The sequence below is a fragment of the Alexandromys fortis genome, unplaced genomic scaffold, assembly GCF_014885135.2.
Source record: "Alexandromys fortis isolate MF-2015 unplaced genomic scaffold, M_Fortis_MF-2015_v1.1 scaffold_22, whole genome shotgun sequence".
Taxonomy (NCBI): Eukaryota; Metazoa; Chordata; class Mammalia; order Rodentia; family Cricetidae; genus Alexandromys; species Alexandromys fortis.
This window is the reverse complement of record NW_026067900.1, coordinates 2,464,305-2,486,977: the sequence shown is the minus strand read 5'-3', so window position 1 is coordinate 2,486,977 and position 22,673 is coordinate 2,464,305.

Below are 22,673 nucleotides of genomic sequence, written 5' to 3'. Positions count from 1 at the left end.
ATTTACATTTTTATTACATTCATTTAGAGCAGGGAGAAGAATGTATGTACTTGTGTGGGCGTGTGCAGACCACAGCACTGGAGTTGAGGTTAGAAGGCAACGTGTGGGAGCCAGTTACCCGCCTCTATTGTGTAGGTCCTAGGGCTTGAACTCAGAATGTCAGGCTTGGTGACAAGCAGCTTCACCTGATGAGCCCTCTCACCAGCCTGTGCACATTTTTGTTTTCAATTCATGCTCTCCTGTCTCTGAAATGTCTTCATCTGTTCTGCCACGTTTCTGTTAGGTAGTTTGTCTTATTCTCATCTAATTCCGGATATCCGTTCCAAGTTAAACACATAGAGATTAGGAGTAGTACGTCCCAACCCAAGCTTTGTTTCCATCGTCTCTTTTGTTTTTTTGTTTTTTTTTTTTTAACAACTAAATTCTGTTCGTGCAGTGACATTTCAACACAGCATATGCTGTGTCATGTTTGATTTGTCCTGACTCATGCCAGGCCATCCTGGCTCCCTTACATCTCCTGTGATAAAAGACAAATCTGGCATTGAAATCATTGTCTTTCTTAGGATTTACTAATGCATTGTGTAAGACAGGAATGCAACTTTCATTTCCTATATGGCTAGAAGGTTGTGTCTGTGCTATCAACACTCTAGATACTCTAGACTCTGACCTGCAGTGTCATTTTTCCATGTCTGTCTTCCTGTTTGGGGACCTCTATTTCCGCACTCTATGCTTGCCCATTGAGCTATGTGCTCATCTCTCGGTTGACAAGTCACCATACCATTGATTTACCTTACTATAGCTGGTTGGCACCGGGAAGGCAATGGCAGACCTTACCCTCTTCCCCCAGACTGTACTGCCTGCTCTCTCAGCCCTCAGAGATATTTGAATGCGCCTGTAAAGCTCTACAATGTCCCCTGGGGTTTTGACCAACTATCTTTGCATTTGTGGATTAATTTGCTGTCGCATGGCCTATGTGGAATATTTAGTTTCTCAGCACAGGCATGTGATATAACTTAGATTTAATTTGTACCACCTTCAAAAATATTTATTTTATTTTTGTTGTATGAATGTGTCTGTGTGAGTTTCCACCGAGTGTGTGTAGGTACCCAAGGAGGTCAGAAGAAGGCATTGGATTCCCCTGGAGCTAGACTTCTAGGAAGCTATGAGCTGCACAGTATGGGTGTTGGGGAACCAAACTGAGGTCCTCCGCACGAACAGCACACACTCTTAACCCTGGAGCCATCTCTCCCGCCCTCCTATCATCTGCTATGCACGTCAGTGTTCTGCTTATTCTCCAAATCAATCATTACATATTGAAGTTAGTACAAATTACTTGAGAGTGTGTACTGGTATTGTGAATAAGATTGTTAAGTTCATCTTATTTGGGAATGATTGCTTATTATACACAGGATGTATCAGTTATTTCCCAAATTTAATCATTTAAGGGCATAAAGCTATACAGATTACATTAAGTGATTCTTCATAATCTGTGACAACGGCATGTTTTTGTCTTTAACTTTTTAGCCCTATGTGAAACAGTTTTATGTTGATGTATTCTTTAGTTAGGATTTCAACATGTTTGATAGTATATTTTTAAACACCATTAATTAGGTATAAATTTATATGCCAATGTTCATAACTGAAATGGGCCTATAAATTTATTTTCATATTTATCAAGGGTGCGAAATCTCTATAGAATAAGTTGTAAAGTTTCCTATATTTTTTTCTTTCTCAAACTTCATTTATTTTTAGATTTTTAAAAGTAAAAGCTACAAATGCATGCTCTTTCAGGAACAATATAGTTTCCCTTGAGTGTGTTAGCACCACCCAAACAAGCCCACTAAGCCCCTTCATCCAAAGCATCCTCTCACCAGGGACAAGACCTCTCCATGATTAGACATACATCCCAAGATTACCAGAAAAGACTCCTGTGTTGCTCTCAGATTTTCAGTTCTAGTGATGCATTGATTTCCTGCCACATGGGGGAAGGATTTATTTTTCTTTCCTTCTCTTGCTCTTGTACAACATGTGGGCTTCTGTCTAGTTCCCCAGTGCCCTGGTATAGTGGTTTGAATGTGGCTTAGTGTGGTCATGTTGGCATATTTCTTTAGAGACTGTATAAGTGGTATTCAAAACAGACGTCGTATCTCCCTTTTTGGTTTTACTTTAAGAAAATAATAATGGTGGTTGCTTTTCTTTTATTGCTTGCTTAGCATTGGTGTTTCATCACTAATTCAACCCCCAGTGGAACGCCTCATCAATTCTCTACAAGCTTTCTTTCAGAGCAGTTGGATGTAGTTGTTATTCTGCCAGTTTTAGCGCAGAAAAACGCTCTCCGGGAGAACTCTGCACTTTTACAAAGGAGGCATCTCTGTTTGCCTACAGATGGTGTGGGGGATGCCCGACTTTCTAGGTTTCCTTAATCATCATCTTGGGGGCCCCTCTGTTCCTTCCCTGTGCTACAGTTTCCTCTCTTCTGGCGTCTCCACTTTTTTTTTTTTTTTTTTTGGGTAGATAAAGGTTTCACCATACTGCATAACCAAGAATACCCTCCTCTCACTGTCCTTGAATACCATCTTGGATCAGTCTGCAGGTCTAGGTTAGAATCCTACTGCTTTAGAACTGAAGGAAGGTGCTTCTCAATTGTCTGGCAATTTACAGTTTTCACCCTGAGAACTCAGAAGCTACTCTCATTCCTCTTCCTTCTAATAGGACCCCTTCCAGTCTCTTCTTGAAGTTTGTGCCTGACTTATTGAGCTGAACATTCTGGCATCTTGTATTAACATGTTTCTTTATGGATTTAGTCATATATTTTCTGGGTGTTTGATACTTTTTTTTTCAGTCTGGAAACTAAAGATTCATCAACTCTGGGGAATTTTCTTGTATTATGTCATTGGTGACTTCTTTTGATATAACTTCTATCCTACAGTTTTCATATATGTTGGTTCTTTGGGATGAACTGCCCAGTTCTCTCTCTCTCTCTCTCTCTCTCTCTCTCTCTCTCTCTCTCTCTCATTTTATTAATCTTTTTCTTTTCTTTACTTATCTTTGAAAGCTTCCATGAATTATTTTGTTTCTTCTACTCAACTTTTCAGGTGTAGGGAGCGGGTGAAGGTGAATATTGTTCTATGCTCTTTTTTAATAGCACGCTAATCTTGTTGCATGATTGTGGTGCCTTCTAATCTCTCTGAGGAGTTCTATCATAGTATTTTGAATTTTTTATGCTGATTGATGTCTGTGCCCTCCAAATTCCTGTTTAATCATTTTAGAGATTTTCTGTAGATCTCTGATACCTTAACTTTGTTTTTTTAAGTTCAGATCTATCTTCTTGGGTAGTTCAGAACTGTACTTTTCTTTCTAATCTGGCATCCTGCATTTTTTTTTTATCATTCTGAGAGGGAGGCAGGGTTAGAGAGACAGGACTACTCAGCACTGAATACACAGGGGTTTCCTCAATTGCCTCAGTTGCAGGACAGCTACTCCTCAGATGAGCTCCCCCCCCCATGAAACTTGACACTCTCTAGGCCTGTACTGGGGGTGAAGAGAGGGAGTAACTAGACTATTGAGTGCAAAGAGGGACCTAGAAGTTGCTAACACTTCCAGCTCAATGTCTGTCCATCCCAACCTCCTGGGGAAACAAATCTGGACAATTCCTGAGTCTTTCAGAGATCCTGTGAAATCAAATTGGCGGTTCCTTTTCCATGTTTACAATTGTTTTCCTTGGATCGGCTAAGCTCTTTATAACTGGCCCACATATTCTCCATCCCCCAGAATCTTACTGCTCTGTCATAATTCTTGTAGTTGCCCTCAGTTTACCCCTGCTATCAATTCTACTTTGTTTTGATTAGCCTTTTCTTGGGGAACCTCTACATTTATCTGCATTTAATTTTTAATGAGTTTAAAGTTATATTCAAGCTGCTTAGCGTGCAACATGACAGATTTTTATTCTAATTTTATTATAAGTCCCTACAGTCCATTTCTATCCCTTGAATCATTTGCCATAATATACTTCATTTTCCTTGGTGCCCACGAGAAAGAATTAACTCTTCTTTAAATGGCATGTCTGCTGTGTTCTCACCAGCTGCTGCCTGGGATTTCTGTGGCATGCATCACTTGTTTTGCCCTGAAAACTCATATGTTGTAAGCGGCTGGCTGGCCAGTTGGATAGTTACTGACCTACAATGATAATGGTACTGAGTGAGAAGGATATATCTTCATTCTAAAATGGTGCATCCTCCAGACATATTTCAGGTAATTCTAGTGTCACCGCACATGGGACTTGGTACTGTTGAACAAATGTAGCCAAGAGTGGGTCTGATAATTTACATAGGTTTCCTTAGCATGATTACCCTGGGCTTTAAAAATGTTTCCTGCATGGTTCAATCTGGTCCAGACATTTTGTCCATAAAATGCATGTTACTTGGTATGTAATGAACTTTGGAATGGGATGTTCTAAGACTTTATTCTGTGGTTTTGTTAGATTTGCATTTGGGTATTTCCCCATTAGCTCTGCCTGTATTTAAAACTGAGTAAAATGTAGTCCCTGAGTTAGAAGAACTATGAAATGCTACATGAATTGTTTTGTTTTGTTTTGTTTTGTTTTTAATAGCAAGAGAAACAGCACCAAGGATGGCTCCTGTCTTACACCAAGTTTCCCAACCGACATCAGGACTCTCAGTGAACAACACAGAGTACCAGGCAATGTTTGTGTATTCCTCAATTTTGGGCTCAGGGGACACAAGTGAACTGGTGTCAGGGAGCACTGAGAGGGCCGAACTATTGCAGGGAAAGCCTAGAAGATCAAGTGTAAGAAGAGTTATGCTTGACAGACTGGCATCTTTAGCTTCTCCCAAGGAACTCCTGTCCTTATTCCTGAGATGTGAGGTTGTAAGAGCTGAGACCTGGACTGTGAGCAGCTGGGGACCAAGACTAGACAGCAGAAGGCTACAGAGTGTGACTCACATAAATGGCTTTGGGACTGGTTAGTGTTGGACTGTGGTTAAGAAATCAATTGGTTGACTGGTTTTTATAACAGTAACTGAATCGGGTAATAAATACTTCATATGACTTAAAAACTGAAATGGTTCTATTTTTATAAAATAGACAAGGACCTTAGATCCCCAAAAGCTGAGTGAATTAAGGAAGAAAGACAAAGGAGAGGAGCTATTGAAGAAACTCACTTGCTAGAACTTGGTGAAATATTAGATTCATCTGACACCTGACTCCCCACCCGTGCTTGCTTGGCATCTTCAGGGTGACACTTCCCTGGCATATACCAACTCATGTGTTCGCAGAGCACTGTCTCCTGCTAAGATGCTACTGTAAAATAGCAATCGAGGCCAGGGATTCTCCATCCCATCAGAAGTCTATAGTGATGTCATGGACCTCTGACATATGACCTTCTTCAACAGAAAGGCTGCCTACCTGAAAAGTCTAGTCACCCATGTGTGATGGTGTAACACGAGGGCCTGCTCATTGGGGTTTCTGACCTGCCCAGTTCCCACAGCTGGCACGTCCCAAAGAAAATCACACAGAAAGTCTACGTTAGGTTATAAACTAATTGGCCCATTAGCTCAGGCTTCGTATTAGCTCTTGTAGCTTATATTAACCCATTATTTTTATCTATGTTAGCCACATGGCTCAGTACCTTTTTCAGCAGGGCAGGTCACATACTGCTTCTTCAGTGGTCTGGGCAGGACTGCCTAGGGAGCTTCCTGCTTCCCAAAATTCTCCTATTCTTATTGCCCCACCTCTACTTCCTGTCTGGTTTTCCTGCCTGGCTACTGGGCCAATCAGCATTTATTTAAAACATGATTGACAGAATACAGATAGCTTTCTCTTTATTTTTTATTCCAGAACTCCAGCCTATGGGATGGTTCTGCCCATATTCAGAGTGTGTTCTTCCATTTCAATTAACATAATCTGGAAACTCAAACTAGCCCCACAGATGTGCCCAAAGGCTTGTACCCTGGGAGCTCTTAGATCCTGAAAAGTTGATAATCAGTGCTAACTATTGAAATCACTTGCTTCCAGATTTCTGACACCTTCTACTATTTTTTTAAACATTGAATTTACTTTTAATTGTATGTGTGTGCATGCACATGCACGCAGATTAAAGGTGGTCATAAACTGTTCAGATTGGGTGTTGAAAATCAAACTCAGGTCCTCTGCAAACGTAGCAAGCATTCTTTACCACTAAGCCATCTCCTTAGTGCTCCACCTTCCCACCCTAAATTATTAGTTTGACAGGGTATACTGGAAAGAAAACTATTGATCAGTTTGGTCTCATCAACTGAGAACATTTCTTTTTCAAGGGAAGGGAAATGTCTTCTGGGTCACCATTCATGTACAACTGTACCTTGCTAACTAAAAGAACTCCTACCATGATTGCTCATTTCATGGGTTCATATAATTCTTACCACTTTTTAAAAAGATAATGCAAAAATGATTTGGCCCCAAACTCTAAAGATGTTTTTATAAAACTGTAAAATAAATACTCTAAGCCTCACTGTCCTGAACAACTCCCTTAAACAATAATCCCTGTTCCTCTTCATTCAAACGACCTATATTTTAAGTAGTAATTTCAATGTATATGCACAACTCCACATTGTTTTTGTTTATACATTCTGAAAATTTCTTCCCTATAAGTTTTCTCAGTGTGTGTGCTTACATGCTATTCCATAAACTTGACACAACAGTCTTTTTGTTTCATTGATTTTGATGGGCATCAGTCTACTCACCATCCTTGCACTGGCTGTACATAGTTCAGGCCAATGTAATCACATTTCTTCTTGTGCTGGTCTTTCAGAATGAGAAAAATGTCAAGAGGCACAAGAAGCAAGCATGAGAGACCAAAAATTGAAGGTCAAAACTCAACAAGCCAGGATTCTGGGTTGAGGTCTGGTGTGGGAACAATTCTGCATTCTGTCAATTATGTTTTAAATAAATGCTGATTGGCCAGTAGCCAGGCAGGAAGTATAGGCAGTGTTATTCCTTGGAAACTACAGCTCCCAGACTCCTCCTGGATTATCGACACCTGTGCGCTCGGGCGTGCCCAGGTGCGGGTCTCCCAGATAACCTTGCGCTTCCCCTTAAAAGCGAGCTTCCACGAGGTCTCGCTCTCTCTCTCACCCCTCTCTTGCCCCCCACTCTTGTGTGTCTCGCACACCCCATCCCTTATCGTGTTTCCCTCTCCCCATTAAAGTGCACCCACGTGGGAGCCGCGTGTCTCGTCTCTTCCTTTTGTGCATGTCTCGTCTATCCTGTGTTCGTCCACACACCCCACCCCGCCGTTTTAAAGGAATAATAGGCAGGACAACCAGACAGGAAGTAGAGGAGGGGCAATGAGAACAAAAGTATTCTAGGAAGAAGGAAGTTCTTCCAACAGTCCTGTCCAAACACCAAAGAAGCAGGATATAACCTGCCCCACTGAAAAAGGTACTGAGCCATGTGGCTAACATATACTAGAATAATGGGCTAATATAAGTTATAAGAGCTAATACAAAGCCTGAGCTAATGGGCCAATCAGTTTATATCTAATGTTGACTTTTTGTGTGATTTTCTCTGGGACTAAATGGCTAGGGAACCAGGCAGGATAGAAACCCCAACAAGCAGGCCTCCATGTTACAGGGTCAAAGGTTAAGGTGAAGGCTGAGAGGCAGGCAGGCAGGAATACATAGGGCTGAAAGGTCAAAACCGGTACCTGGGGTGCTCAGGTGCTACAAGAAAAACACTTTAGAAGGTGGGACACCCCCCATCCCTATAGGCTGCTTGCTTCCTGTCACTTCACTCATCCTTCTTGATATGTTTGGGAGATGCGGGGGACACCAGAGACAGGGTAGTGTCATAAGGGCCACATATGACTGAGATGATTTGTGTATATTTTCTCTGTCCCTGACAACACTGTAATTACAGGCATGTATCCTAGAACACCAAATTTATGCCCTCTCAAGAGAACCTGTCCCATCCATAGTTCCTACTGAATGGGGAACACGCAGAAACCCGCTCTCTGTGATCAGCAGGCACCTGACTCCCAGGCAGCCTAAGGTCTTAAAAAAAAAAAAAAAACCAAGTGGGCCTGGCTAACTTCTCTTTGCAAAGTTTTGCCATCTAGAGACCAAGAGACCATGGCTGAAGTATAATAGACTCTGTATGACATAGGAGGATCTGCCGGTCGTGATGAGGAGTGAGGGGTGGAGTTAGAAGGCAATGGTGAAAGAGAAACAGAGCAGGCATCCTCACAGGAAGTCATTTCAGAAAATGAAGCCCTTCCGCAGACACTGCTGTTCGTCCCTCACCACGACCCACCTCTTCACCTCCCAGATTAGCTTACACGCACCTTTTTTAAAAATTACATCTCTCTGCATTCCTCCTCCAAGAACAGCCTGCATGGATCACTCCTTTTTCCAATTAAAGGTTGCTGAAACAAGGATCCTCACAGTGAAATCTCAATAAATACCCAATTCTCCTGAGATGTATGTGTGAGGTTGCCTGGATGTCCCATCTCCAACACACAGGAGGTTTGGCAAGAAAAAGAAAACCAAGGAGTTCTTTACCCGCTTTGACAGGCAGACAATGAAAGCAATTAAGGAATGAGCTCCTGAATGGCTTTTGCCTTCAAGGTCAAGGCTTGACTCGCTGGAACTTTGGCAGAGGCGTGCAGTCAGGGAAGAGAGAGAGAAATCACGCCTGGGATGACAGGCTTCTGAGCGGATGGTTAGTAAATCACGTTCCTGATATGAAATAATGACGCATTTCGGTGAGGAAAGATGTGGGTGAAATATTAGCCAAGTTAATCATGTAGGGTAGACTCCAGGAATCCACCGGTCACTGTCCACTCAATATGAGAAAAGATCCTGACCATGAGGAAAGGAACCATAAAAGCAATTCAGAGACTCCAGGTCAGCCGGGATCAAAGGAAGGGAAGACCGAGGTGACATTTATACTTACAAATGTCTCGAAGGAGGGATCTAGCACTTGCAAACGCTCTATGTATGGAGCCTGCATGGTCATTCAGAAGGAGAATGCTCACCCAAATCGGTATTATTGGGTAACCCACACTGTCACAATGAATTTCTTAATATATCCAACAGTAACCATGCAATATAAAATACACAAAACTCAACCAGTTGTGTCCAAATACCAAGTCTTTGAAGATCAGCTACGGCTGTGGGACACTACTCCATTTGCCGTTCAGTGTTGTTTCAGTGGGCCATGTGAGCCCTGCTCCTTAGGGTGGGCTGCTCTTCCCCAGCTAGCTTCTTCCTGGAAGTGGGATCGATCAAGATGGACGTGGGGTGACTTTGGAGAGATGAGGGCAGAGCTCCAGGATCTGGAGAAGGTTATAGACGACTACAGGGAGGCTGACACCCAGTTCATAGATGGGCACCTTTCTGGTCTGGGGATGTCCCACAACATCCGGTGTACTAAGGTGAATCCCACAGGCAGTCTTCAGGCATTTAGATACAGTCCTCCTCACACTTTCTCAGTTCCTTATGAGGCATATTTAACATCCAGTGTCTCATTCCGTCCTTACAGTCACCTTACAAAGGATGCATGATTGCATCTATTGAACAGATGAAGAAGCTGAAGTTCTAAGAGGTGAGTCCATTGCCCAAGTTTGCACAACTTGCTAATGGTATGGCTGTGTTGCAAGTTATCATTGCAATACAGTGGTTATGTCTTCCCAACACAGGAGTGCTCTTCCTACCACCCCTCAACATTCTGCCCATGATGCTGGCCTGCTGACACTTCTCCAGCAGTGGGTGGAGGCAGTATTTACTGCCTTCCTTGTGCTGTTTTTCCAAGACTCAAATGTCATAACGGATGCAAATCACCCATGCCTCCTGTTCAGCTGGCTCAGTAGGGCTGGAGTGCCCAGGTTGAGCTACTACCATGGACTGTGGATGACACTCAGTAGAGCCAACCTCTAGCTGACACCAACACTTCCATATCACTCTTCCAATGAGGCATAGAATCTTTCCTGTGAACCTCAGTTCCTCCCCTCCTGGCACCAGATAGTTAGTGGCCAGATCTGTGAAGCAGCTCCAAGTCGCTCTTAATGAAATGAAAGCCAGACCAGCTTCCCTAATACTCTCCAGCTGTTTTCGAGTGTGTGCCATTAGGGTAATTGTGTCGGAGAAGGGAGCGTGGAAGCTAAGACAGTCATCTAGCTGGGGTCATTGAAAACTGCAGATGGCACTTGATTAGGAGGGTAAGGAAAAGAGAGGTGTACCTCAGGGGCAGAGGCAGCTGCAGTGCCGGAAGCAGGTGCGCCAGGGTCACTGTCTGGATACCATTCCTCTCCTACGTTGTGAGTGTGAGCTCTGAGTCATCCTTTCAAGAGTTCATTGACATACATGATCATGTCGTTTCCTAATAGCCCGTGTTCATTGACTACACAATCTAATGTAAGACTCTCCAAAGTAGAACTAGAGGTACCTGGTGAACAATGGCAGCATAGAGAGGGGACATCTGGGTATAATACAGAGACAGGAGTGTGACCGTGAAAAGCACACAAGGGGTGGCATAGCTTGGGGGTGGGATATATTTGGTCATCAAAATGAAGAAAGAAGGAAGAACACTGAGATGAATGTGACCATGAGAATATTTCAGAGTAATCACGTAATTAAAAAAACAAGCAAATAAACACTATTAAAAGAATGCACACTACACTCTTGAACTCACAGCTTCGATCACTGATATATGATCTCTGCAGTATTTGTCTGTCGGTACCCTGTCACCGGAAACGAGGGACTCATGGGCTTCATCTCTCCCTAAGGATTTAGATGCAGCAAATGGTGGATGTTAGAGGGGCGGAGTTTTCTTCAGTGGTGTAGCCAATGGTAAGGTCACACTGTAAACAAGCTTAATGAAAATCATTGGGTTACAATAAAAGATATGTGAGAAGGGTGACTCCTTGGGAAGAAAGAAGAGTAGGGGTGGGAGGAGGACAAGCGTGGGGTTGGGGGTAAATACTCTCAATATATGTACATGAATGCAAATGTCATAACAAAACACATCGATATGTGTAGTTAACATATGCTAATTATGAGCACAAAAGGTAAATTACTCTTTACACTTAGATCATACAAAGATATCTCCCATAGCCTTTCCTAGAGCATGTCACATGCTGTAATGAAGGCTTTTCTCAACCCTTTCTCATCATCTGGAGGTGATGTGGCTGTGCTCACAGCAACTGCTGTGGAGGCTGATCAAAGAAATCAAGTATGACTCCAAAGTGTTCTTCTGGGGCCAATGCGACAGAGCCCCATGTCTACCATTTGACTCTTCTGGCTGATTCGGAATTCCACCGTGGATCACTTGGAGTCATAGAAAGGCTGTGTCTCTGTAAGGAGGCTTACTCCCGCCATCCCTTAGTCCCATTTCCCTAAGCTGAGCTTGTGAAGATGCCAAGTAGCAGTGACTTAGAGACGGTTCAACAACAGGAGTCTTGGTTGAGTGGAGACCCAGATGAGTTCACTGAAATCTAGGCTTAGTTGCTTAACAAGGGCACAGCTTGAATAAAAGCCACCTCAGCTCTGCCTTCAGAGATGGCTGAGCTTCAGGGACATTCTGAGTAGAAATAGGACTCCTTGTCTAAGATGCACTCTGAACTCTAGACCACTGAATGGCTGACGTCTGTGTTGTACTTCTCAGAGTAACAATGAAACAAAGATTTCATACATGACACCATCACAACTAGCTTTCACCTTGGTTAAAAAAACAAAAAGCAAAACAAACAACAACAACAATAAAAAACAAATTCTAGAGAAATACTTTCCCTAGAATCATTTTTTGCAAGACACATGCTCCTCATCAATTCATTCAAATTTTTGGAAGCTGTTCATACTACAGGGCACATATGCTAAACAAACTCCTGTGAATAAGACACAGAATCCTGTCCAAGGGGAGGCAGGAGGGTAGTGGAGAGGACCACAGCATCGTGACATAATCACACCTGTATATTCCCAGGTATTAATCTCCTCCATGTTTTTCAACATTTCACTCTTGATTTAAAAGCTTCCATCTGCTGACTATCATACAGAGGTGTGATGACGAATGACATACAAGCAAATACATTAATTCTAAAAGGTTCTGTGTGGTAGGAGAGAAGTCACTAAGTGTATTTATAGGAAAGAATGGGGCAGTGGACTGGGATGCTGTTGAAAAGTGGCAAGGCAAAGGTTCCTATGATGTCCTTCAGACAAAATTTTCAGAAAGAAAAGCTTTAAATATTGGCGAAGGAGGAAAGAATTACGGGTGGATGCAACTAAATGAATACATATTACAGGATTAGCTTTTTGCCAAGCACTTAGCTGAAAATGTCAACCACAGCTTTTAAGTTCATAATCATTAATACACAACTTTTTATTTTTTTTTACAGTAACTATTCTGCAAGTTTTGAAGTATTTTCTTTCCCCATGGTGATAAACTACCCCGCCCAAAGCAGTTTAAGGGATAAAGAGCTTGTTTGGGCTCATAGTTCTGGGGAGACAGCCCATCATGGTGGGAAAGTTATAGCAGGAGAAACAGGAAGCTGGCTGGTCACATTGCATCTACACTCAGAAAACAAATAGTGAACAGGAAGTAGGGGCTCAGGACATAAAGTCTCAAAGCCAGCTCTAGTGACCTACTTCTTCAAGCATGGCTCCCTCTTCTGAATATGCCACAACCTTCCCAAACAGCCAAGTGTTCGAATGCATGAGCCTCTGTGTGTGTGTGTGTGTGTGTGTTCCACATTTAAAAAACTACAGGCAATAAACCAGGTCACTTCTGCATAAGACTTGCATGGCCTTGTTTTCTCTTACGTGGGATGCACATATTCTGCTCACTCAAACCACCCGTCAAAATTTTGAGAAGCACACTTCATAACTTCATATAAAGAACGCCCCTCAAGGGCAGGTGATCTGATTCTTCTGAGGCTTCATATCCCAACCAGAAACAGCTCAAGTGTTTGAACCACTGATTTGTGCACAACCTGTGCCTTCACTTCTATGCAATACAGTGCTTGATTTGAAAGAGACGTGCAAGCCAGCTCTGAGCCAACCTTGATCGAAGTGAAGTATTTCCTTTAGGGCACTGAAGACATGGAAGATAAGTGTCTAGAGTCAGGACGCTTAGCCCTTCCCTCTCAACAGCAGCAAATGCACTTCTATTGTTCCACAAAACACTCCATACACACCTGTGTGTGTGTGTGTGTGTGTGTGTGTGCATGCACACACGCGATGGTGTAGGTGACAGAGAATGAATGACAGGTATTATTCTTCAGGCATAATTTATATTTTGTTTTCGTTTCATTCATTGTGGTTTTGATAGGGGTCCCTCATCGTTCTGTATCTCACCAAGAAGGCTAGAGTGGTAGTCCAGCGAGCCTCAAGGGTTTGTAGTCTCTAGGATTTACAAGTACACACTCCCACATCTGGTGTTTTTTTTTTTCAGATTCTAGAATGGAATTCATTTTACCAAACCATTTTTCCACTAGCCGGAGTAAATGCCTCCCTCCCACCCCCCGAGCATTGCAAAGTCCCAATGCAGAGGCATTTCCAGATTCTGTGTCCCATTTTCTCACAGTATCAGCTCTTTGGTAAAGCTGGATTCCAGCACCATCCTGACTCCCTTGCAAACCCCTCCAGTTGTATCCCCTTCTGTCTTATTTGCCAGTCTAGTCCCCTGGTGCCCTGGGCTCAGCCTGCCCAGCTGCCCCTGAGCTATTTGGGTAGAAAAACACGGCAGTGGTGTCTGGTTCACTTTAAAAAGTTCATTGTCTCTAGCCTCAAATGGACACTCAATGCTGCCCAGCAGGCCCTTCACTTTTCTCCCATGGCCTCAATTCCCTAAGAAGACTATTTCATGTCTTCTTCCCCGAAACCTCCTTTATTCCTTCCTCCACTCTCAGATGATGGCTTCTCATTTCATGGATAAAATTGAAAAATTATCTTCCCTTCAGCAAACCTGCAATCTTCATCAAGGCTCATCTTCCCCTCCTTGGCTTGGTTAAAATGGAAAAGTGCTCTCCAGCCTCAGAGCCTGAAGTCTTCCCCCATGCTGTGGGTCTCGGCCACTCCAACACAGCCCTGCTCGCCCTTCCCTCCCCAGCATCTGTCCCCATCTTTCTGGCTGGATCAGCCCCACTGATGACCAAAGATGCTCTCTTGCCTTGTGGAATTTAGGTTTGCTCTGGGGATGGACCCCAGGGCCTCATGCTAGGCAGGCTTTATACCCCGCCCCTTTCTCCCAGATGGCTTGAAGGGAAAACTGGGGGGGGAAAAGTCTCTACTGCATAACACAGTTCCCCATGCTCTTTTTGATTTTTCTCAGGAACTCACAGAGAGGTCCACTCTCTGGCTCCACACCATTCTTACCCTACTTTGATTTTGTGTCTCTCGCCTCTCTCTTCTCTTCTCTTCTCTTCTCTTCTCTTCTCTTCTCTTCTCTTCTCTTCTCTTCTCTTCTCTTCTCTTCTCTTCTCTTCTCTTCTCTTCTCTCTCTCTCTCTCTCTCTCTCTCTCTCTCTCTCTCTCTCTCCCAAACTATATTTTCTCATTTTACACGTCCCACTCCCTTTCCTCCTCCCATTCCCTCTACCTTCCTTTCTACTCCACCCACATCCACTCCTCAGAGAGGGTAAGGCTTCCCATGGGGCGTCAACAAAGTCTAGCACATTGCTTTGATGAAGGATCAAGACCCTCCCTACTATATGTAGGCTGAGCAAGGTGTCTCTCCTTGCTCTAGATATAGAGAATGGGCCCCCAAAAGTACAAACAGTAGGGATAAATCATGGTCCCACTGCCAGTGGTCCTACAGTCCGCGCCAGCCATAAGAAACAAGCGGGTATAGCTATTCTACTATCTAACAAAATAGACTTCAAACTCCTATCAAATTTTAAAACTGACTGCCAGATTATAACAAAAAGAATCCTGATTGATTTCTTTTTTATAGCACCCTATCTATAAGTTAGATAATGTGTCATCATTCAGAGAATCCTAATTATTATTGAGGGGGTCTTTCCCTTTCAATTGTTTGTTTGGTTTCCTCTTTAGTTTTAGAGACATTCTAAATAATTACTACTGACTGCTTGTAGACCCATTACATAATGAAAGCTGATTGCAAGCTCTCTTAGCTTCATGGGACTTGCTGGCTGGTATAATTTTATGTAGGTTGCACCCACTAGACAGGTCTTTCTTCAGTTTCCCAAAACCTGTCCAGAGCTTTTCTATATTGTAGACATTGGACATCAGGTTCAATCTGAAATCCACCCAGCCTGCCACTCCCCTGACCTTTCATGCACAGGTATGCATCTGCACCTTAAGCCTACTTACTTAATTTTTTTCATCATTGACCACATAGCTCCTCTGCAGGGGACTTTTATCTGATCATCTAATATAAGCAAAACAGTTCCCAGAATTATTTCCCTATTCCCTTCTTCTGAAAACAGTTCATGTCCTTGATAGAATAATATATCACTTAGCTGAGTATTTTCCTGGACCTTTTCTGTCATCTCACAACAGGTCCTATGGGCATGAGCCATCTCTATTTCTTCCATACTATAGTTTCAAAACTTTGCATTCCACTACAACATGCTCAATTAATATTTATCCAGTTGATGGGTGAAGGGATGGATGAGCAGGCAGGTGGATGAACAGAAATTCTAGTTTTGATCAGTCTCTGTATCTTTGTGAACTTAAGCAAGCCAATTACTTTCAAATTTTGCCATAATTAGCCTCTTCTGACTTAGAATCACAAGTCTTCAGGCATAAATACCTGAAGAGGTATTTATGATGTAAAAATAAATTAATAGATGTGTGAGTGCTGAGTACAAAATGATTTTTGGGTGAACTGGGGTATTATAAAGACCAGACTTAGCTTACTCCACTTTTTTTTTTCTTTTTCTTCTTTCCATATAGGAACCTTCATTTAACATCTCAGAGCTCATGCCCCGGTTGCACCTCTAAGTGATGCTCTTAGTGAGTGTTCTTTTTAGATCCAAATTAACCAACCTCCTCAACGTGACTCAGACCAGATATGCTGTACTCTTACTCCCAAGTGAGACAAGTCATAAACAGATTCTGCTTCCTGCTCTAGTTCAATGAAGGGAATAAACAACATCAACACAGGCTCGAGCTCAAGTTCAAACAAAGGAAGAAGAAAAGGAGCTCCTGTTCATGAAGGAGGATTAAATTACCCCTATAATTGTACCATAGACATCTTTTCAGATTTGTTTCTTTCAAAACTAATGACTCTTTTTTTTTCTGGTAAGGATACAGTCAAAAATCACATGTTTATTCATTGCTGATAGAAATGTAAATTGATGTAATCCTTGTGGAAAGCTCTTTGTAAATACATATTACATGCCTTAAAGGTATTTCTATCTTTTGGTTCCCAAACTGTCCTTTTCAAATTATCCTAAGGAAATAGTCTGAAATATAGTCAAATAAAGTATATAAAAATGACTATTTCAGGTATTTCACAGAAAACTGAAAGCATTAGAAGCAACATAAACTTCCAATGACACATCAAGTTTAACTAAACCCTGATGGACTATAACGTAGCTACAGAAGTCAAGAGCCTGACAGCTACGGGATCCGCATAGGGAAATGTTCATGGTACAGAATGTATTGCCCAGTAAAATGCACTCTGTTACTTCTGATTTAAAAACACTTAAAGTTTACATGTAACAAAACACATCCTATCTAAATGGTGAAATAATGGGGAGGTTATATTTTTTATAAAGATTTGGTTTTGTTACTTGTAAAAGACCCCTGGAGTAGGGAGACTCTCACTCAAGTCTCGGGATAACACAACCCCCCAGGAACTCACAAGAGACCATCCTTGGTGCAATCGCACAAGGTTTATTGACAGGACAGGAACCAGTGCACTGGGGTCGAAACTCATTTCCCACACAGGAGAAGAGTTTGATGACCATGAGTAGCTGGGAGAAGTATTTAAGGGAAGAAACCATAACCCAATAACCCAAAGGGGGTAGGGAAGGCGTCATTGGAAAATTCTGAAAATACCAGTGATCATTGGAAAATTCTAAAAATACCAGTGATAATCACAAGAGGGTAACTCCCTGTTTCTCAAGATTATTCTCAAGATTATAATCTAACTTTATGGTCAGCTAGTTCCTGGAACAGAGTCATTGAACAAGCTAACCTAGATTTTTGGTTCTTCTCTCCCTGCTAGATTTTTTGGCTCTACTCTTTCTGCTAGAGAGGTCTGAATTTATCCAGGTCTTTCACTTGCTCAGATGGTTTGTATTTCAGAGAAAGGATATATTAAGAAAGCAAGGAAATGGAGAAAAGGGATTTTGGAAAATAATTTAAAAATCTTGATAATGTTATACATGTATACTCTGAATTATACTCATCTATACTTCTTAATTCTCCCTCTACCACCTCTACCTTCCCCCCAACATGCCTACTCCCAACTTAATTTCTTGTCTTTCTTTCTTTTTCTTGATAACCCATTAAGTCCAATTCCACATCCATTGGCGCATCCATTGGAGCAGGAGAAACCTCCCAGTGGCCACACTCTCAGATGAGTAATAGCTCTTCAGTAAGGCGTGAACCTGGAGATCATCTCGCTTCTATTCGGGAATTTCATCTGTGTTGATCTTGTACAGGTAACCACAGTTGCTGTCAGTTCATGAGTGTGAACCATGCCATGTCTAGAAGACAGCATTTCATGGGCAGAAATCACTGTCAACCAGATGCTGAACTTCCTCACATAGAAACACTGCTCTGAATTTTCTTATACTTCTTACAGAGTTGAACATGAGCATGAACACAGATACATGCCAAACCCAGACAGGACTATCCAATTCAGAGCCTATTAGCCCTTTATGACTCTCAGTCAACTTAGACTCTTCTGATTCTCCCACATTGCAGGATGAAATGTTAATGAGGATTCAAACAGGCTTTCTTTAGGAGTGTTTTATACTACTGGGGAGTACATCAGGGGGTATCTAACCTTAGATGCAAGCACACTGTTTCTATACAGGGCTAGACAGCAATATTCTTTGACACTGTGGACCAGTGCATCTCCATTGGAACTATTCAATTTTAGCAGAGGAATGAATGAAGCAATTAATGAGCACAATCTTACTCCAATCAAACTTTATTTCCATAAACAGTGGTGGCTTGCTGATATTGATTTAGCTAACAGGCCTTCGCCTCCATTTGCTTTTGATGCCACCACTTGCCATCAATATTCAGTTAATGTCATGTTCTTTCAGAGCTCTTGTTAGGCAATGTTCCTGTCAATTCTAGAGTTTTGGAAGTTGTTTAAAATGCATTTCCTGTCTACTTAGGTATTATATTCTGGAGTCTTTGATGGAGTTGAAGAATAGATAGTTTAATTTTAGTTTTCCTTAATTATGATAAAAGATCAAGTAGATGTAAATATTATAACTGTAATTCTTGCTTGATAACTGTTTTGTTATATGTAATTTTACTGTGTTAAAGTTGAAACCTTTCTTTTTATTTAAACAGAAAAGGGGAGATGATATGGGATTTTCCTCTGTATGCTTTGATTACCATGAATGCAATGAATAAAGAAACTGCTTTGGACCTATAGCAGGGCAGAACTTAGGCAGGGAAAACTAAGCTGAATGCTGGGAGGAAGAAGGGTAGTGTCAGAAAGACACCATGGAGCTATCAGAGACAGATGTTGGGAACATTAGCTGGTAAGCCACTGTCACATGGCAATACGCAGATTAATAGAAATGGGTTAAATTAATATGAAAGAGTTAGCCAATAAGAAGCTAGAGCTAATGGGCCAAGCAGTGATTTTATTAATACAGTTTCTGTGTGATTATTTCAGTTCTGGGCAGCCAGGACAAACAAGTGGCCTCCTTACTACATATAATTTTCAAAACAAGCTTATAAAGTTAAATGTTATGTTTTATATCTCATAGATAGGCAAATACAAGTTCAGAGAAGTCACATAAATTACCCAAGATTATCCCACAAACTGGGGTTTCAGTTACTGAATCCAAACTCACATCATGGGACCATGCTGTTTTCCTAAATATATCTCTTTGTGTGTGATTTGACTGGAGGGGGGAACTAGATGCATATGCGTTTGGAAGTCAAAGATTGTCATTGTATGTCTTCCCAACCCCTATCTTGTCATTTGAGACAGGGTCTCTCACTGAACATAGCAATCATTGATTGGCTAGACTGCTGGGTAGAGAGAGTTGCACCCAATAATCTTATCTCTCTCTACCTGCCCACTACTAGGGTTACAGATACACCTGTGACCAAGCCTACTTGGTGCTACAGGCCCAAAAATGCTCTGTGGGATATCCTGGCTTAAATTTCACTTGGAATGTTAATTCAGGCAAAACAAACAAACAAAACAAAATCCTTAAATACCCTCTTCCATTGTCTTCTGCCTGCTGGCTCCTTTCTAGGAACACAGGGTTATCATAGCTGCTAGTGGATGCAAGAAAAGAGCATCTTTTCCTTTGCCTTTCCTCAGCTGTGGATCAGAAGTTCTTTTTTTATTTTTTTATTTTTCGTTTATTTATTTATTTATTTGTTTGTTTATTAAAGATTTCTGCCTCCTCCCTGCCACCGCCTCCCATTTCCCTCCCACTCCCCCAATCAAGTCCCCCTCCCTCATCAGCCCAAAGAGCAATCAGGGTTCCCTGACCTGTGGGAAGTCCAAGGACCACCCACCTCCATCCAGGTCTAGTAAGGTGAGCATCCAAACAGCCTAGGCTCCCACAAAGCCAGTACGTGCAGTAGGATCAAAAACCCATTGCCATTGTTCATGAGTTCTCAGTAGTCCTCATTGTCTGCTATGTTCAGCAAGTCCGGTTTTATCCCAGGCTTTTTCAGACCCAGGCCAGCTGGCCTTAGTGAGTTCCCAATAGAACATCCCCATTGTCTCAGTGTGTGGGTGCACCCCTCGCAGTCCTTGCTCGTGCTCTCTCTCCTTCTGCTCCTGATTTGGACCTTGAGATTTCAGCCCGGTGCTCCAATGTGGGTCTCTGTCTCTGTCTCCTTTCATCGCCTGATGAAGGTTAATATTCAGGAGAATGCCTATATGTTTTTCTTTGGGTTCTCCTTCTTATTTAGCTTCTCTAGGATCATGAATTATATGCTCAATGTCCTTTATTTATGGCTAGAAACCAAATATGAGTGAGTACATCCCATGTTCCTCTTTTTGGGTCTGGTTTACCTCACTCAGGATAGTGTTTTCTATTTCTGTCCATTTGCATGCAAAATTCGAGAAGTCATTGTTTTTTACCGCAGCATAGTATTCTAATGTGTATATATTTCATACTTTCTTCATCCATTCTTCCATTGAATGGCATCTAGGCTGTTTCCAGGTTCTGGCTATTACAAACAATGCTGCTATGAACATAGTTGAGCATATACTTTTATTGTATGATAGGGCATCTCTTGCGTATATTCCCAAGAGTGGTATTGCTGGGTCCAGGGGTAGGTTGATCCCGATTTTCCTGAGAAACCACCTGAACAGAGAATTCTCAACAGAAGAAGTTCAAATGGCCAAAAGACACTTAAGGTCATGCTCAACTTCCTTAGTGATCAGGGAAATGCAAATCAAGACAACTTTAAAATACCATCTTACACCTGTCAGAATGGCTAAAATAAAAACACCAATGATAGCCTTTGCTGGAGAGGTTGTGGAGAAAGGGGTACACTTATCCATTGCTGGTGGGAATGCAAACTTGTGCAACCACTTTGGAAAGCAGGATCAGAAGTTCTTAGTGCATCACAATCTTTGAAATGCATCAGACTCATACAGAGAACTGTTAAAGCCAGACTACTCAGCTCAAGCTCTGGGATTCCTGAGTCTGCCATTTGGCCTCAGAACTGTATTTATACCAAGTCCCCCAGGGTTGTTTCTGGACCAGTTGATTCTATTTTAAGAATCATTATTCTAGACTACTCAATCTTCCAATTACACTTGGGCACTAATCTCCCTCAAAGATCATAACCCTCCTTTGTTGACCATTGCTTACATAACCCAGGAAGCTATTTTAAAAAGAATCTAAGCAGGTGATAGACTATATCAATGACAGTAAACCATTAAAAATAATTACGGACATTTATATATATGCTAAATATGTGTCCTTTGTCGTGGGGAGCTGCAGGCCTGCTTTTCATCCAGCCCAGCTCCCACATGGCTAGCTTTACATCCAAAATAATTACACACAAATTATATTCTTTTAAACACTGCCTGACCCATTAGCTCTAGCCTCCTACTGGCTAATTCTCACATCTTGCTTTAACCCACATCTAGTAATCTATGTAGCACCACGAGGTGCGCTTACTGGACGTCCATCCTGGGTTGGAGCATCATCACATCTCTGCTCCAGAGAGGAGAGACAAGGTGATTGCCTCACTTCCTCTTCCTCCCAGCATTCTGTTCTGTCTACTCCGCCTATCAAAATTCTGTCCTATCAGGGCCAAGCAGTTTTCTTTATTAACTGACCAATGAAAGCAACAGATAGACATGACCTTCCCACATCAGTCCTTTCCTTTTCAGTTCTCAGTGAGGGTCTATCAAATATTATGGTTATGTTTCTTCCTTTCCTAAGAGGATATTACCTCATCACCCGTTAAATCTTGAGTTCTCTTCTAGTATTTATGATTCTTTCTCTTGTTGTCCTGGTCTTGCTCAAGGAACTAACTCCTCAGCACATCAACTAATCAAGGGGCTGATTAAGAACAAAGAAATGTCTATATACATGACAACTTAATGGAGCATGCACAATGATCAAGAGTCTTGCCATGTGCAAATAATGTGCAGTCCTTTCATGCTAATAATTGAAATCCTTCATCCTCAAGTGCCTGGGGACCATTCTGCAGTTGGAGGAGTGATCTCTGGCCTATGAATCTCTCTTAGATTTCTCCCCACTTCCATATTCTCTCAGAGTCAGGTTGTTGAGCTCCTGCCATTTACATGAATGGCCTTCAGCTCAGTTCCACAGCCAATCTTGATGGTGCCTTGGGTTTATTATTCCCCTCTTTCAGCTTGCTGCTTTGATGCCTTAGGCCAGTGTTCTTTTCAGACTCCTTTGTCTGTTGACAACAGAAGAAAGCTTTGGAAAAGGCTGATTCTCTCCATCCAGTTTCTAATGTTTCTCCAGTGTACCATAAACCATACCTCCAGACCATGTGATGTGACCTGCTTGCCTGTTCATTTGTTGGGTACGTGTTGAATGATTCTTATATGCCAGGCACCATGTTTATTACTGGAAGGCAGCTGTGTTTGGGATGTGACATGTGCCCTAACCTACACGTGGTGTTAGATGGCACTCTGAGAACATCAGCATTATAAATCCAGCTGTTGGAAGCATTTATGGATATTTCCTTATTATGATAATACTGCAGCTAATTAATTGCACTGATCATGATTTATCTTAGGGATAGTTCTATGCACTATGAAGTGGGAGGGGCTGAGGTGGTGTGGTTTTTGGGGGACTGTGTTTTGAAGGTTGACAAATTCTTCTACTTCTGCTTGGACCATAGTACAGACAATGGAAATTACAGAATTAAGGATTGCAGTTATTCAGAGACATTTTTGTCATTTAAGTGTTATAAAGAAATAGTATGTATGTATAATGCATAGGTCCAAACAGATTGTACACGGAAGAGACGTTTGAGGGGAGTATGATGAAACATAAGAGCATGAATC